Source organism: Etheostoma spectabile, chromosome 1, assembly GCF_008692095.1.
Source record: "Etheostoma spectabile isolate EspeVRDwgs_2016 chromosome 1, UIUC_Espe_1.0, whole genome shotgun sequence".
Taxonomy (NCBI): Eukaryota; Metazoa; Chordata; class Actinopteri; order Perciformes; family Percidae; genus Etheostoma; species Etheostoma spectabile.
Window position 1 is genome coordinate 26,579,753 of NC_045733.1, and position 16,696 is coordinate 26,596,448.

The 16,696-nt window shown below is 39.6% G+C and overlaps 1 protein-coding gene and 1 long non-coding RNA gene across 2 annotated transcripts in view; one reads left to right on the plus strand and one right to left on the minus strand.

Moving 5' to 3' along the window:
* LOC116690477 (uncharacterized) overlaps positions 1 to 2,666 on the minus strand; it is a 13,975-nt gene extending 11,309 nt beyond the window's left edge. The window contains exon 1 of the long non-coding RNA XR_004332264.1: positions 2,655 to 2,666. This is a non-coding gene — a long non-coding RNA (uncharacterized LOC116690477). The remainder of the gene's footprint in view (positions 1 to 2,654) is intronic.
* Positions 1 to 16,696, plus strand: part of tox3 (TOX high mobility group box family member 3) — a 42,544-nt gene that overhangs the window by 2,967 nt on the left and 22,881 nt on the right. The gene's annotated exons all lie outside the window — the stretch shown is intronic.

A 16,696-nucleotide genomic window follows, 5' to 3' on the forward strand; every position in this document is an offset into this window, starting at 1 on the left:
ATCTAGTGCTCTTTTGTCCAATTTAGTTTTTTAGTGATGCCAGTGATGCGAGACAGTTCAAGTTATGCGGTTGTTCTGGGCAAACTCCTCAGTCATGCACAGCGTCAACCAAAGACAAGGAGCAGTTTGGATTTAACTAGTTTTGGTATTTTGTAAAAGTCAAATGTGATTGACTTTAATGGTTTCATGAAAGAGACTCAGTGTTATTCTCATATTTATGACCATCTGGTCTAATTTTTTCTTTTAAGGTTTAATAATGTTTCAGATACAGTAACCATTTAGTGTGGGCTTTCATTACCTCCAGGCGCAGAGAGACTAAAATTACCAACAGATGTTAATACAAACTCTTCACCTGCACTGGCGCTAACACTTGAGGTTTATTTGCAAACCGAATACCAGCACCACTGAGAAATCCTAATTCTTTGAATTACATCATTGTTTGGCACTATTGCAGTAAGTAGACAATCGGCAAACATAGCACATTGTAAATGCAAAGGTGAAAAACTCAAATCATACTTTGCGACTGTTGATGTAAAGCTCTGTAAGGGGACATACAACATTTGTTAGTAAATCATTTCAACATGCAAGGACGAGTTATTGTTAAGGTTCTGATCAATGCATTAAAGAACCGTGGTACATACGTACATATTTTCAGCAAGCTGCAAACAACAGGCTGCACATCAGCAACTCCTCAGCAAGGTAACCAACTTTGCTGTGCTGTGCTTTTGTTGAAAACTTCTCGTGCCATGTTCAGCGAGCAATCACGTTGGGGTTGTAATCATTATTGACTCCTTTATTACAACAGCTTTTTAATAGTTTTGTTGGTTGCATTGTAAACAAAGGCACCAGTTGCTCCCCTGGGGTATTTCTGACAAAGTAGCTGCTCAAGGTGTGTTTGGTTTTGTATTAAACCACACTTGCTTTTACCACAGTCACTACGCTTGTTGCCAAATCAACCAGGTCTAAATTTTGATGATTGCAACTTCAAGCACTTTATATTAAGCCAAATCCTCTACTGCTGTACTGCATAGTTTAGCCCATTTGTTACACTTTTTGAAACTGGACAACTTATCAGAGGATTTCTTGAGTAATGCAAAACAGGTGAAACAGAAGCCTGCTCGTGTTTCACCCGTGCATATGTAGGGAAACTAAAAACATCAAAGATTTAAAGAACTGAGGGAAGGACCTTAAGTAATGTACTTCCACAGCAACAATCTCCTGGGCAATAACCTCTTATTGTGTCCAAACCATGGTGGGCCAGGACTCTTTTGTCTGTCTTTTCTGCTTCATCGGGAGGGAAGGAGTTAACACTCTGCCAGGGGGGCCTTGTGCATCTCTCCAGTGTACACAGCTGGTGCCATTTCATCACACACATTCTAAACATATCCAAACACAGCTTTAAGTGCGTGTGGTTGTGTGTGTGTGTGTGTGTGTGTGTGTGTGTGTGTGTGTGTGTGTGTGTGTGTGTTTTTAAGGGGTGTAACCTCAGAGGCTGTCTGTTTTGTCAAACTCAGCAGTTGATGGATATGACTTCAAGGTGCATGTTAAATGTTTAAAAGTCACCAAAGTGAATAGCTGATGTTTTTTTGCTGAGTCTTTTAATTGTAGCTTGTCAGGAGATGTAGTTCAACAGATTTATTAAACACCTAATTTTCCCACTGAGATTAGACAGTATTATTTTTAGTCTGCCTGCTTGAAGACACAGTCTACTTGGAGTTCCTGCCTCCAAGAATGACTGCTCTGTCTGACAATCTGCACTACACATATATCTCCACAGGGCAGATGTTAACATTTTTTTAATGTACAGCTCCCCACTTCCTGCAAAATATCTTAACATTGAACAAAGCGAATCATAGCATCCACTGATGAGGTATCATTAGAGACAAACTGTATTGGTGGAAACTAATGTTTATAAAAATTGACTTTTAAGGGGTTCACATGGATCATTTCTATAGCAGCATTGTATTAAACTATGACCCTAATAGTTTCTGATTCTTGTGGCACCACATTATCACAGCTGTCACTCTCTCTTTATTTGGTTGACCACGTTGAGATGAGGACATAATGGCACACACGCACACACAAACTAAGTCCCACTGAGTTTCATTTCAACTTGTTTTACCAGTACAGTCTGATCTGAACCAACAATCTGAACCTGTAGGAACATAAGACCAGGTTGCCTGCTTTGTTTATGAGGTGGATATGAGGGGCTCTGAAATCTTAGACAGACATAGACCATTACCCAGATCAGCACTCGTAAAGACTTTCTCTAATCCTGCCATCACTGCTTATAAATCCACTTTATTACATCCCCATGTACATTACTCGTGGCTCATTTAGGCAGACCTCACACTCTTGTAGACAAAGAACATCTCGCTGTAGTGAGTTGGCCTCAGGTTGTGATCTTATAACCAGGGACAAATTGGAACTCCAGTGTAAAACCAATCAAAAAAACACGCTTCAATGGTGAATGTCTTCACACAGTAGGCCAGCCCCGTGCATTATCATTTTATGTTTTTCCTTTAGGATTAACACTGGCAGCGAAAATCTCAACTATTTGTGGCTGCCTGTCTATTTCAGTGATACAAAGTGGATGAATCCACAGGAGAGGCACATTTGTTATTGGATTGTGATCTTGAACACAAAATCACTACATCATCCATCAAACTATGTAAGTGCCTGAGGCAAAATGTTTATGTTGACATCCAAAGTCATGAACGAGTTGTTTTTTTAGTTGTAGTGCTTTATGTGTACAGTTATACAGTTATTTTGTAAGTCAGTCAGTTTTGTAAGTGAATATTAGTTCTCTTTGTGATCACTTTAACATTTCTTTTTCTAATTTCTGATCATCACATTCACAGTAGATAGTTTATATGCATTACCGTGCAGTATGAAAAAGTTGTTAACCTTAGCTGCAGCATGTAAGAGTAGATTACACAGTAAAAGAGATACTTCACCCATTAGTATTAAGCTTGTATCAGTAGAAACCTAGTAGTATTTTAGAATGACTGTGCTTCCCTCCGTCATGTCCCCCAGAGCTTAGATTTCTCTCTATTGTGGGACTGCAAAAAAGCTTCCGGTGACGCAAAAATCGTCATTTAGTGTCATCTGAGGTATTTTTGCCCAAAGGCTGTGGACTACAAGCCAGCTGGTTCTGCATTTTTTTCAACCCTGTTTTTTTGTTTTTCACCCTGAGGGAGCCTAAGTGGGCCGAAGCGAGTTGAGTGTCAGCCAACTTGGAGCTAAGCTACAGCTCTCTCTTTTCAGCCGCAAACCTTTGCAACAATTATGTGCATTCAAACTACCGCACATGTGTACCACCGGGATACATAGGTACATATTGGAGAATATACAGGAAACTTTATTACAGACAGAATACTCAACACACTACACAAGCTTTGGCTGCTACGGAGACCAGCACCTCAGCCAGCAGCGTTGTCCGATGCCGCTAGCCGGGTAAGGGGATATCAACCGCGACGTGCGTAAAAGCAGAAACGCCGAACATAGGCAGGGGTTCCAGCTAGGTGGAAAGCTAATGCTAGACGGCCACCTGTTCAATCCATCCTGCTGGCAAGTGTCCAATCATTAGACAACAAACTGGACTACATTCAACTTCAACAAAACTCCCAACGCGAGTTCAGAGACTACTGTGTTTTTGCTTTTGTGGAAACATGGCTGAACAACAGTACCGTACTCCGCATATCTAGCTACCAGGCCTGCTAGCCTCCCGAGCAGATGCTGCTCTGTTGGGCAAGACTCAAGGAGGTGGGCTGTGTTAACACGGACGCGGACTGGTGCAGAAATAGGGTGCTTTTATCCAACTACTGCTAACCGCTTGTGGTTTCCACGCGAATTCACGACTGTGTTTATACTCGGTGTTTACATCACTCCAAGCACTATATATGTACTGTATATGGTTGAAATATTTCACATTTCTACTACATAAGTGACCCAATTTAAAGATATATTCACCTTTCCAATGGTGAAATATCCCTTTTAAGGCCGGTTTTAGGTTTGGATGATCTTAAGATAAGACTAAGAGTACAAAAAACACTTCAAGTTTGGCTAAATTGTATATACTATATTGACATGGAATATAGTAAATCTACTGTTTGTGTTAGTTTATCTTGTAAGGTCAAAGGTAAAATTAACCTCCTTTAGGAGTTTGAAATAGTCATATTTGTGTGAATAGTGTGCCTCTTTGAATCAAAGCAGGCCCCTACAAGATATATTTTTCCACCATGATAAACTCTTTTAAATCTGGTTTTGGCTCACTGCATTACTATACACACTTTGACGATCTCAACCTTGCTGACTTATTAAAAAGAAATGAAGAACTCTCTGAACCCCAGAAAAGTGCTTCTACCATGAATTAAGCAGTTTTCAAAAGTATCAGTCAATCACTTCTGGTTGGCTGATTCAATAAGTGTTGTGTCCCTTTAGTGGTTAGGCTTGCTGTTTAGACACATTCATTTTTAAAGCTTTCCAGAGAGGCGGCCCTTCCCTGTTTCATAGATCTAATGTCCAATTCTCTTAATGGGCTCACAGACTGTATCAAAAGATCCAGCTGATTTCTTTTGCTTTTAACTTGCTTGACCTAAGCTCTTTTCCTAAGCTCTTTTCAAGGAGCATAGGCTAATGATAAATGTCTGTCTCAAACAGTTATGGATAATATTTGCTAGGCTGGACTCATTGCTGCTCTTTCTATATTACACTTCTTTTGTCCAGCTGTTCCTGCTATTTGCTTTTAGGTCAGCTACCAATTGGGTAAATGCAGAATATGACATTTTGAAAAGTTAAATATTAGTCTTTTAACAATAATTAGTCCTGTCAATTAAAGAAGTAATATTGTCTCTCTGTAGGATTTCTCTCTATTTTTCTCTATACTCCCATTTAGCTGTGACTATTATAACTAAAGCAGCCTGCTTATAGAAATATAAGTTCCTGTTCCAGCAATTGTTCATGTGTCAGGTTTAATATATTATTTATATATTTGAATATATTTCCCATTAGAGGGGAATGGGCTGCAGGTGTTTGTATTATTACATGTTACACAGTGTGATTAATCCACCCTTTTTCACCTGCCCCCTCCTATATGACACATTCCCATAATGCATTGTGTTACCAGGTTGCACTTAAAGGACTGACAATAGTAGCAGGTGTGCAAATATCCCTCAGACCCGTTGAACAAAGCGCCTAAATAATGGGGGTAGATACACGTTTTATTTGAATGATCAATCAGATGGCATGTTGGAACCAATTGATGCAGATTTCAAGAACGACTTACTTTAAATGCAACCTGATTTATCAGAACAAAACTGTAAGCATCTCTTTAAAATCTAACTTAAAAAAAATAGACTGACGTATTCGCTGGTTACGAGCACTGTTTTGTTTCCTTTTGTTTTCATGTGTATATTCAGTGAGTTTCTTCTAGATAGCTGTGATTGTTGAACACTCCTCAAACATAAAGTCTGTTTGAGGCAGTTGGATAATGTTAATGTCTGTCTCAGCAGTTACTCTACCATAGCAATAATACCACAGCCTATAAACCTACTCCACCCCCATCCCCCTACTAAATGAGCTTTAATAGTCTCCTAGAACTGGAGAACTGCCATCTCACCCTGCCAACGTTTGATTGGGTATTTTATATATATGCATTAGACTGATATTCTCTGGCATGTATACTTTTGTCTTTAGCCATGATGCATGTACATGATGATATCAAGATGTCAATACTGTACAGTGCACTGATGGACGATTGTCTCGATATACCGCAAAGTCCCGAAGGGGAATAAAACCGTTGGTCTTAGAAGAATATGTTTGCCCTTTGTCTTCCCTATACGTTGTCAGGAATGTCTTTCCATCATAGAGAACAAGTTCATTTAAAGCTATTCAACAACTACCACTCTTTTTTTCAACCATTTTAAAATGTCTCACTATAAAGAACTTTTGTCTCTGTGCAGACTGGAAACCTGACTTAAAGCATGAGACAGGAAGCACTGACCTTTTTCAATATTGATCTAAGATCATGATCTTTTCCTAACCCTCAACCAAGTGCTTTGAGTTGCCCAAATATAACCATACAAATGGAGTGATGCTTTAGTTGCCAGGACCTGATACTGTAGGGAAGAAAGTTACATGATCAAAAGGAACAATGGACATGACCTCAGTAAAAGCTCTAGCCATATAATACAGGTCCAGTCCTTGAAACCTCAATTGGGATCATGAATGGGGTTCATGAAATTCTTGAGCCGACTTCAGATATTTTAGGGAGTTGAAGTAGAGGCTCATTTACAGCATGTCCTTCTTTATTGTGATGTGTGTGTTTCTGCTGGCTGGTGGACTCTCACATGTGGTCACAGTGCGGGATGGCAGAAGTAGAAACAAGATGATGGTCTAAAATAAAGAATAAATTAAGGTCCTCCCTGGACGGACACTGACGATTCTTTTCAAATTGCATTCCTTTCAAGGAAACAGATCTAGTTTCTCATCTTTGGAGGTTCTGACTCCCGGTGTAACTTTTCAAATACCTGCACTGCCTAGGGAAAGGGATTTCTCCCTTTTTTGCTCCACAACATTTGTGTCTCTCCCGCTGATAAACAAGAACAGAAGCTGAATGATTACACTGTTTCAAAGGCATAACAGGCAGCTGATTAAAGTGTGAGGTCGGAGTTAGCCAAGGTTAACCGTCCATAATGAAACACTTTGAAAATAATGATACGCTGCATGGTTTTATGAGGGCCTGTGGCTGCTCAGCTCAGCAGTGGTGACCTTCAGCAGTTCCACTAGGTAATCGTAGCGATCCTGCAGCACCCCTGTAGTTTCAAGACTCCATTACCTTCTGATACTCATCTAGGAGAGCAGCCCTTGTACAAGGTCTGTCTCTCTGCAACCGTTCTTGTGTCACTGAGGTGTCCAACCACCTTCTCTTTTATTTTCAGCTACTGCTTTGATTTGTCTATGGCACAGAAGGCCAAGAGGAAGTCTTACATCACTTTTTACATTGAATTCATTCAGCTGACACTCATCCAGAAAAACTTAAATAAATAATAAGTGAAAGAAACTCCACATCATTTCACAATCAACAGCTATAGTGCTTTTCTAACCAAATTGCATTAAAAAGATGATTGTCTGGACATTATTACATCACTTGTGTGTATTTGTCATCTGTTATTGCAGGGCATGTGGCATTTTATTACAAACAGCTGCACATTTTACACCTGGTTAGGCTACATTATACTCCTGCCAATACTTTAAAGTTTTATATTGAAAACTGGCCGCTGTCCATGTTATATGGTTACTAAATAAGTAATATCTATCTACAAAGAGAAACCACAATATTAGCTTTGGCTAATAGGTATATTACATCTGGGATGCTATAGTACATATAAGCTACATTTCCTCCAATATCATGTTTATCTAAAGTATCTGAACTGTGTTTAGCTTCTGATTACTGCTTGAATCACTGTACAGTACCTGTAGTATTACATGTTTTTATGTGATATTTTTTTCTTTGTCCTGTGCATTGTATGTCCAACCAGAAAATCATTTATACTTAGAATAATAGAATAAAAGGGTGCGTTAGTATCATACCCAGATGACTGAAAGGCATTTTTATAATTGAGAAATGTGTACACCTCTGCTTTAGGAATTGTATGACAAAGTTTGCTTGTAATTACTCATCTAACAGCCAGGAAATTGTTTGAATACAATTGCTATTGAAAAGCCACTGTTATGCAAATAGTACTGTATTTTAAGCAAATTGCTGATTTGAGCTATTTGCTGCTGTATGGAGGTGGTTAGTATGGGGGCTGCATGTGAATGCATGAAGTGATTTATGATCCTATTAGCAGCTGAACACACTGAGGTAATATCCTATCAGCTGTTCTTGGTTTAGTTAGGGTTTGTCATCAAATTTAGCTGAACATGTATCAAACTGTACTCAGCTTACAGTAGGATTCCTAATTCATTAATAATTCCAAATTCCTAAAATATTGTAGTCACTGGTTTATCTTTGATTGTTGTGAGCTAAAGAGATGACATGAGGATTCAGCTCTATGTACATCCTCACTATTAGCGGGTATTGATATTTTCATAAGAATACATTCCTAAAAGGAACTAATTAACAAACAAAAATACTACCCAGTTCCTTTTTTATTTATCACCACAGTCTCTCATAACAGGCAAGCTTCAAGCAGAAACAATAACATAGTGCATAAATCAAAGCAGTTTCCTTCGCTAAGCCAGAGCCCCTTTGGACATACCTTGGTGCTTAATTAATATCCAAAAGTATCATGTTTTAGGTGAGCGAGCACTGAATAACAATGACAAATCATGCCCCAGAGCATTAGTGGTGTGTTTTTTAGAAAAGAATAACAGCATCTCTTTTTTTCCTGAACAATATAAATGCGATTTAATGTGGAAGAAAGCTGTTTTCAGTGCATTGTGGCATAAGGACTGTGGTAAATATAGCCTTGCCTGGCAGCAGAACCTGCCAAAACCAGCATTAACATATTAATCTCTTAATTACCCAAACAGGATTATAATGAAACAGCTCATTATTATTAGACATTATTTAACGGCTTACCCTTTTCACTGCACTATCAATCATCCCTTTGTTAAGCCTCATGTACTGTATGTGCCAGCTACAGAATATAACTATATATTTTTTTATAAATTATAAACTATTTTTTAATAACTGTCACAGGTCATCTCTTATCAATATTTATTGGATGTGACTTGTGAAAGGATGGCAGTCATTTTTTAAAAGCTATTTAAAGTGATCCTATGTAACTTTTGTTAAACAGTTGCAACTGTGGCATCTAGTAAAAATGATAAAATAATGGTACATGTTAAAATGTAGTGTAACATTAGCAGAAGGAAAGGGTCATAAATCTAGCAAACTAACTTAGTAACATAATTTAAAAGTCTTGTTAACATTAATATTGTGTAGCAATGCATTTAATTGCTTTGGTTTAACTTTTGATTTATAATGAGTCTTAATTTAAAAAATATGACTGAAATGGTATATCTATAAAGATAAGTATACTATATCAATCGTGTGTATTGTGGGATGTCAGGGACAACGGTGGCGTTTCTAAGGGCCATTGTTGTCCCTAAAATTAAAATTTTCTATCAGCGGAACTTGACAAAAGCGGAAACAGGAAGCTTGAACGAGGACTCTGAGAGTGACTGCATGTCTCTCTTGTAAACTGGGTGAAGATGAGTTCTTTTATGGTGAATGAAAGGCTTGATCCGACAAAGTAGGTCATTGAAGTTTTGACGGCAATGCTGCTGCCAGTTCTCCCATTGTTTACCTTTTTCTTCTTCTTTTAGTACTAGTAGAAATAGCAATGTTGGTAACCTTTGCTCATTACCACCACCTCTGTTCAGGAAAAGACTGCAATTGGGGTTGCGACCACTTCGCGGGAGAGTAAACTGTTACGTCGCTCTCATGACGTCACATTTGCGCACGCCAGCTCAGCTGAAGCCACTGTAAAACACCATTAACACTGACTGGACTCTGGGCTAAAACCAGAGACACTTTGGTAAATCATCAGACCGAACACGATGTGGAATCCCATTTTCTAGTGACAGCAATCAAAATACGATAAATGAAAAATATGTTTCTGCAAACATCATAATTCTGATGTGCACTGGCTCTTAGATGCTAAAAAAAGAAAAGTACATTAAAAAAGAGAATGTGTGTAGTTATCAGTGGGAAAAAACCTCTCCCAAGTCAAATCCGCTCAATTACAGAACTCTGGAGAGCTATCCCCAAGCAACCCTTTCATTGGCTAATCAGTCACAGCAAATTGCAGTGGTGAATATTTCAGACTCGACAGATTTGAATAAAGACATCATGATTATTTCACTGTTGTACAGTTCCCTTTAAAATATTCTAGAGGCCTTTAGTTGGAGCCAGCATAAACTGCATAACTCCTGATTTTAAGAAGGGGGGAAAAAAGTTGAGGTAGAAAAGCCAACACAAGGGCTGTCAGTCAACGTGGCAAGCTAATTGTGTCGATCTCTTTAGCAAAGATGAATGAAGAGATTAATCTCACTATGTGTCCAGTGAATCTCCCTCCTCTGGCTCCAGGTGAATTAGCCGATGACAAGTTGATGGTGGGAATTCTGTTTCTCAATTTGAGCTAAAGCTGCCGTCAGTTATTCCCAGCATGGCAGCCCCTGTTGAAAGCACACATTTTGTCATTATAAACTTTTTTTACATGTTGATTCGTTGGGGCCTTTTTTAACAATCTAAGTGCACAGTGTGAAGCGCTTGGCGCAGGTGCATTTAGGTTGGGTCCAAATCCGCTTTTGCTAGTTTGACGGTGAAGGAAAAGGTCGGTGCGCCGGGCTCATGGTTCAAAAGGGTTGTACTTAGTGTCTCCATTAATTCATAGATGTGTTTTGAGAATAACATACAACAACGTATCAGACTGTCATCTCCCATTCCCTTTAAAAACCAGCTGCGTTTGTACCTTGGCGCACTGGTGTTATGATGGCGGATTTGCACCGTCATATTTTAAATCTTTTGCATGTGTATGTGCTGCTGCGCTTTTATGTGTGTGTGTGTGTGTGTGTGTGTGTGTCTGTGTGTGTGTGTGTGTGTGTGTTTTACAAGCTGTTCATTAAAATAACAATGAAATAATGCGCTATTGACTTTAGACCAGGTTTTTGTTGGTCAAGGGCACGATCACTTTTTGCTGCCGCAAGATAGCAATATGCCAGGAATTCACCTGAACACACCTCCCTGTAAGACCGGTACGCCCATGGGCACAAAGATGGGTGCAGGTGCATTTGCTATTTAAACGGCGTGGGCGCAGGATGGGAAATTAACAACTGTGATGGTTAAAATAGCAAAGATACTTGCGTCTGGCTCAGTGCCTCGCTGCGCCGGGTGCAAGATAGGGCCCATTGGATAACTCATGTATCTGGTATATTTATTTTAGACTATAAAATGTTTGGTACAAGTTAAGTTAAGGAAATTATGTTGTTCCTCACCTCTGCATATTAACAACATGGTACTAGGAGATTTGAGACTACAATATCACATGTTCTGATGCTCTCTGCAGACTATATGTACTGGAGAATGGAGAAGCAGGTCAAACATTGGACTAATGAAGAGAAATGAAAAGTGGTGAGAGAACATGTGCACAAGAAGGTGTGATTGGAGAGCAGACTGTGCCGTGCTGTCATTTATTTTAGAAAAGAAAGTCACAGCATGGTCCTAAAATAGAGGTCAAGGCTCAAATACAGAAAAAACACTTTGCTAACTTGCCTCGTTCTCTTAAAAAAATAACCGCTTCAATACAGAGCCGACCTCCAGGTTTCTGTGTGCCTTTGATCTCCAACCTGTCATTTCACATAGAGGAAAGGAATCATTTTTTCATTATGACTAAAAGATCTGTAGTGTGTCTTTGTTCTGAATCTCTTTAAATGTCAGCGCAATGATATGGAATCAAAGTTGAAGCTTAGTGTTTGTAATTATTCAAAACTGGTATCTTAACCTCGCATTGCTTTTGAAGTAGGAAATGTTAAAGTGACATTTTGAGTTTAAATACTGTTAAAAACATTAGTGAAGCACTTAGCCTGATGGTTGCTGTCACAAGAAAAACAATGTCTGCGACTCAACAGCCGTCAGGTTTGCTAATGATGTCCTGGTGTGCTGTCAATCTACCAGATGAACGGACAATAGTATGCCAAGAAGAAAATGCATGAAATAGCTAATTGCTTTTAAGAGCCTGCTCAACCATTCTGTAACTGCTATGTGTTCACAGATGTCTTTCCCAGCTGCTATTTCATTATGGAACTCAAAGACATTTACAGGCGCAATGCACTGGCTTTCTTTATGAGCCTTTGTTGTAGCACATCAAGTCATAATGATTATAGGTACATTATTCCAACCACAGGGGGAGGGGGAAGAGGCACGTGCAGAAACAGTACAAAACACAACATCTATGTGTGCATCTTCATTATTTCACCTAATATGCCCCCATCATTAATCGTTAATCTCTGCCAACTTGTTGATTGTCAGTTTGGAGACACATTTCTGGAGAAGAGCCCGAGAGTGTTTGCAGCCGGACCTCTGTCAGTAGCGCCAAGCAACACAGCCACAAATTGGAATGTGGCACAGCTCTGGGAAAGCAGCCAAGATTTAAATTAGACAATAACCTCTGCTCTCTCTATATTGCCTCTCTTTTCCAGCTGCAGGCCTAGCCATTTGTTTAATACAGTCAGCCCTGTAGTATATAATAGACTGATATATGAGTCACCGCTCAGCAGTTTGTGTTTTTCAGATTTATAGAGATTGAACAACTGTTTGGTTTATGCTTACTGTGGGTTTATGGTACGAATATCAGAAAAGACACACCGACTTGAAAGGTTTTGTGACTGTACACACAGAAGGGTTTTAAAATGTAGGATTGGACTTTCTGATCAACACACAACTGGAGGAGACAAAGGCACTTTAGATTTAAACATCCAGATGGCTGCACACATAGCTACGGTATAGTTATACACTATAATAAGTATTTTTCTAAGGATTTCCGAAATATATTTCAAATGCCATAGCTCCTAGAAAGACAATGTTTCGTTATGAAGATTGGGTTGATATCATCATCAATCTTACATCATTAAACTTGAAATAAGTTAAAAAGAACCAAGCTTGTCACTAGGCCAAATTGTCCAAAATTTGGCTATAATATGCATTAAGCCTTTTAAGCATTTTGATATTGTTGCCTTAATTATTGTTATTTGAACATGTTATATTAGCCATTGTAGCCCAAATATTTCCCTTTACTGCCATCACTAGATAAGAAATAGAGGATTGTGTTGAGACCATCACTAAAAGCTCTTGACAGTGCACATTCCCAAAGCCGGTTATAATGAGTGTATTAGCCAGTAACAGCAGTACAGGGAATAGAAAAATGCATCCGTGCTGCTAGAGCAATAAGAGAGGACTCAACTCCCAGCAGCTTTCAATAGAGCTTCATGTGAATTGAAGTACCAGAGCTCTTAGCCATCTGACAAACTAAGAGAAGTAGCACAACCATCAGCATTTGCGCCACCAAGAACAAACCTGTTTCTAGTACCAGAAAGCTGCTTTTCTCTTGTATGACATGTAAACATGTCATTTTTTTGTTATTAGCTTCCTTAACCCACAGCAGCCTTTTTGCTCTTTAGTGAAGAATGGAAAGCAGTGCAGAATAAGCTTGGTTAAAATCCACACCTTTGATACCATCTTGAGTTGGAGTTGCTTCAAAGCTGCTGAGAGTAAACAGCCTTGAGACATGGCTTAGCACTAAAAGCAAGACAACACCACCAAGCCAAGCCTTTCTCATGTTGCTTTCTCAAGAGCTGTGTGTCCATGCAACAGCAGCCATTGTGAGAAAGCTGCACCATGTTTCTGAGGCCCTCTCCATTGCTTAAGCTCCTTTGTGGCTGTGGGCCAAAAGGATTGCACCCCGCCAGATCAAAGATGGAACCCCATTTAGCTTGCACTTTCTTTTAGGATTTGCTCTAGAGAGTACAGAGCAGACTCAAATGCTAGAAAAAAATCTGAGATGTTGGATGTTGACCTGCATATTATTGAGACTTCTGAGCTCAGACTATGGATCTTTTATGACAAATGCTAAGACCATCTTTGTTTTGGCCGCATTTGCAAGTCCTAGGCCTTAGAGAAAACATAGCTATGATAAACCTTGGTGTATTTTAGTTCCATTGTGGAACATGGTGTTGGATGTGGCCATGCTTAAAAAAGTAGGTGTTAAAGGGGCGCTGTGCAGTTTTGGTCATTTCTTCACTGTTTTCTTGCTTTTTTCCCACTTTTTGCTCGCAGGTTTCTCTAAAGAGTTCCCCTATAGCTTCGTAATAGATATTTGACAGCGCCTATCTTTACTTGTGTCTGACTCCTCTCTCGTTCAGTCTTTCTCTGTTCCTCCGACAATGCTTTCCTAGCTTTCTGCTTCTTTTTTGCCGGCAAAGCATGACGATAGTGTGAAAAACTCCATCGCTACCTTGTTAGCCGGTTTCTGAATGGGCGTATGTGTGCTGTGCCGTAAAGCAATTTGTTACATCGCGAGACCTGATATGGCGCGATTCTTTGCAATGCCCTGTCTGGCGTCTCGTCGGCCAAAAGTTGCAAGGGTGTTTTTTCTGCTCACTGGCGCTAGGGCAGAGCAAGACGACCACCATTCAACTCGAAAAAAAGTCATGTAACCATTCCAATGACTCCAAAGCTGTTCAGTTAAGGTAAATTAAGCTAAAAGAAACCAACATAGTTCCCCTTTAAAATCAACATGTGTGCACAAAACCTGATGACAGAGAAGCCTAGGATGTTAGAATTGTAAGAAAATGGGATGGCAGTGTCGGGCCAGCATTTCTGTTCATACGAAAATATCTTTATGCCCAACAACTATTAGATGGATTGCCATGAAATTGTGTACAGGCATCCGTGATCAAACATTACTTGCTAAACCTCAGCCTGTTTCTATGGTAAGCATGTTAACATGCTAAGGTTAGCATTTAGCTAAAAGACGCCTGTGCCCAAGTACAGCACAGCCTTACATAGCTGCTAGCAAGGCTGTAATTATGCTTCTAAATTGGGAGACTATTATTAAATTACAACATATAGATGAAGATCCCAAAATGACTTGATCTCAATCTCAAACACTAAAAGAAGACTTAAAGAAAATCAAAGATCTTACAAATGCTGATTCACGCTGTTCTGTTTGAGTCTCCATGTTATCACTCTTGTACACTATGTCTGTGCTGAATATAAATTTAGCCCCAAGGACTATACTGAACGCTCCAACTATAGCTCGCCTTTTACTGTCTTTCAACACTGCCATAACAACTGGGTAGCTTGGAAATAGTATAATACACTTTTGCTGCGCTGTGAAATCACTTTAAGTTTTTCCTTTTATTTTGATGGTTAAACTTGTCATTTTTTTTGGGATATGTAAACTTAGTTTCATGCCTTGTGACTAGTAGAGTAATTTAAAGAACAGAGGCTCTGCTTTGGCGTTTGCTCATGACAACCACCATCCATAATTTCTTGCTTACATTATTTTAGAGACCTTAGTGATGACAACTTTCACAACTTAGAGGTCTAAATTTTGATCTGCATCCTAGAGCCGATTCATAATTATTCCTGGAACACGTACCAGGAAACATGCTGTTTTGTGACAGGTTTGATATCTCTGCAAGGGTTTAAACTGTTCCTCCAGGACTATGTTTACTAAAGCAAAGGGAGCTGTGATGACACTAGTTCAGGCCACAGTGGTCAGTGCGGTGTGAGAGAGGAGATAATCAGCACACAGCCTGAACAAAACTGTCATCAGCTTGATTCAGATCCCGGATAAGACCTAGGCCCAGACTCTTCTCACGCTGATTCTCTGCACTAGTGCGATAGTACTCACACTGAGAGGCAGAGGAAGAGTGAGTTGCTTACAATAAAACTCCCCTCAATTCTATTTTATGTAGTTGAGGACTAGAAGTGTTAACGGTGGAAGACAGTGCTGGGTTGGAGGAGTAATGATTTTAGCTTTAAACTGAATTACCAATCGATACAGCCTACAGATCAGACCACAGGTTGTGGCCAACTGCGTGGACATGCTGTGTTGTGGATTCGCTTTACAAATTAACTGCTGCACACATAGAAGGAAATATATGTACATATGTCAGCTTCGCGCTGCATGCGCGACAGCCTGCTGTGCGTGAATCGGCCTGATCGCCAGAGAGACCGCTGCATTGAGTGTTTATGCTGAATTCGGTTGTAAATGAGCATGTATTTGGTGAGGAGGACCTTGGGAAACAGAAGATATCTTTTCCAGAAGCTACCACAGGGCCTGACCAGGTTTTGCAGGAAAGGAAACAGTGCTGCAATCCCCTTCACTGAACGAGAGGCCTGGCTGGTCGTAGGCCGAGCAAGGAAATTGCATAAAATAATACATAGCAAATTACCGCGGGTTTCTCAGGATTGGAGGTTGAGTTTTAACTGTGGTGTTATTGCTGTGTTTTATGGAGACCACTGGAGAACATATTAGCACAAGTGTCATGTTCCAGAGAACACATGCTAGGCTGTGATTACTGAGCTCAAGCTGAACTGTAAAACTGCTTGTCAGCAGTTGATATGTTTCTGGAAAAGCCTGGGCTCTTGATTGAATTAGTTTGGTGGTTTTCACTGGGGAGGAAGAATGTGTCCAATTTAGTTACCTGCTGACAGACAGCACCGCTATTGTGGCTTTTTGATTGCACAAACTTTCTTTTTGAAGGTCATTTGAAAAAGCAGAATTATCTAATTTACATTATTGTTTATGGAAAAATGTGTTGTCATCTTGCGTCTTTCCCAGTCATTCTTTATAATGTAAACACCATTGACAAAGCAGTATTCATTGTTCTGATGAGAAGGTGTGGGCTAGTGCATGTTTATTTTCCATTTGTATGCATGCGGAGATGGCAGCTGTGCTATCAGAGGCTCTTCAGGCGTATATTCTGTGGATCTTGGTTGTCCAGTTCATGTTTACTGATAGGATCTGTGTGGTTACTCCATCATATTGGGGATGAGATGGGTTCATGTTGCTGCAATATTGTGTTCACCCTGAGGTTGAAATAATTTTGTTAGCTATAATAGCTGTAAAACACCTTATTTCCCCCTGGACATTCTTTCATATAAATATTCCTGCACTGG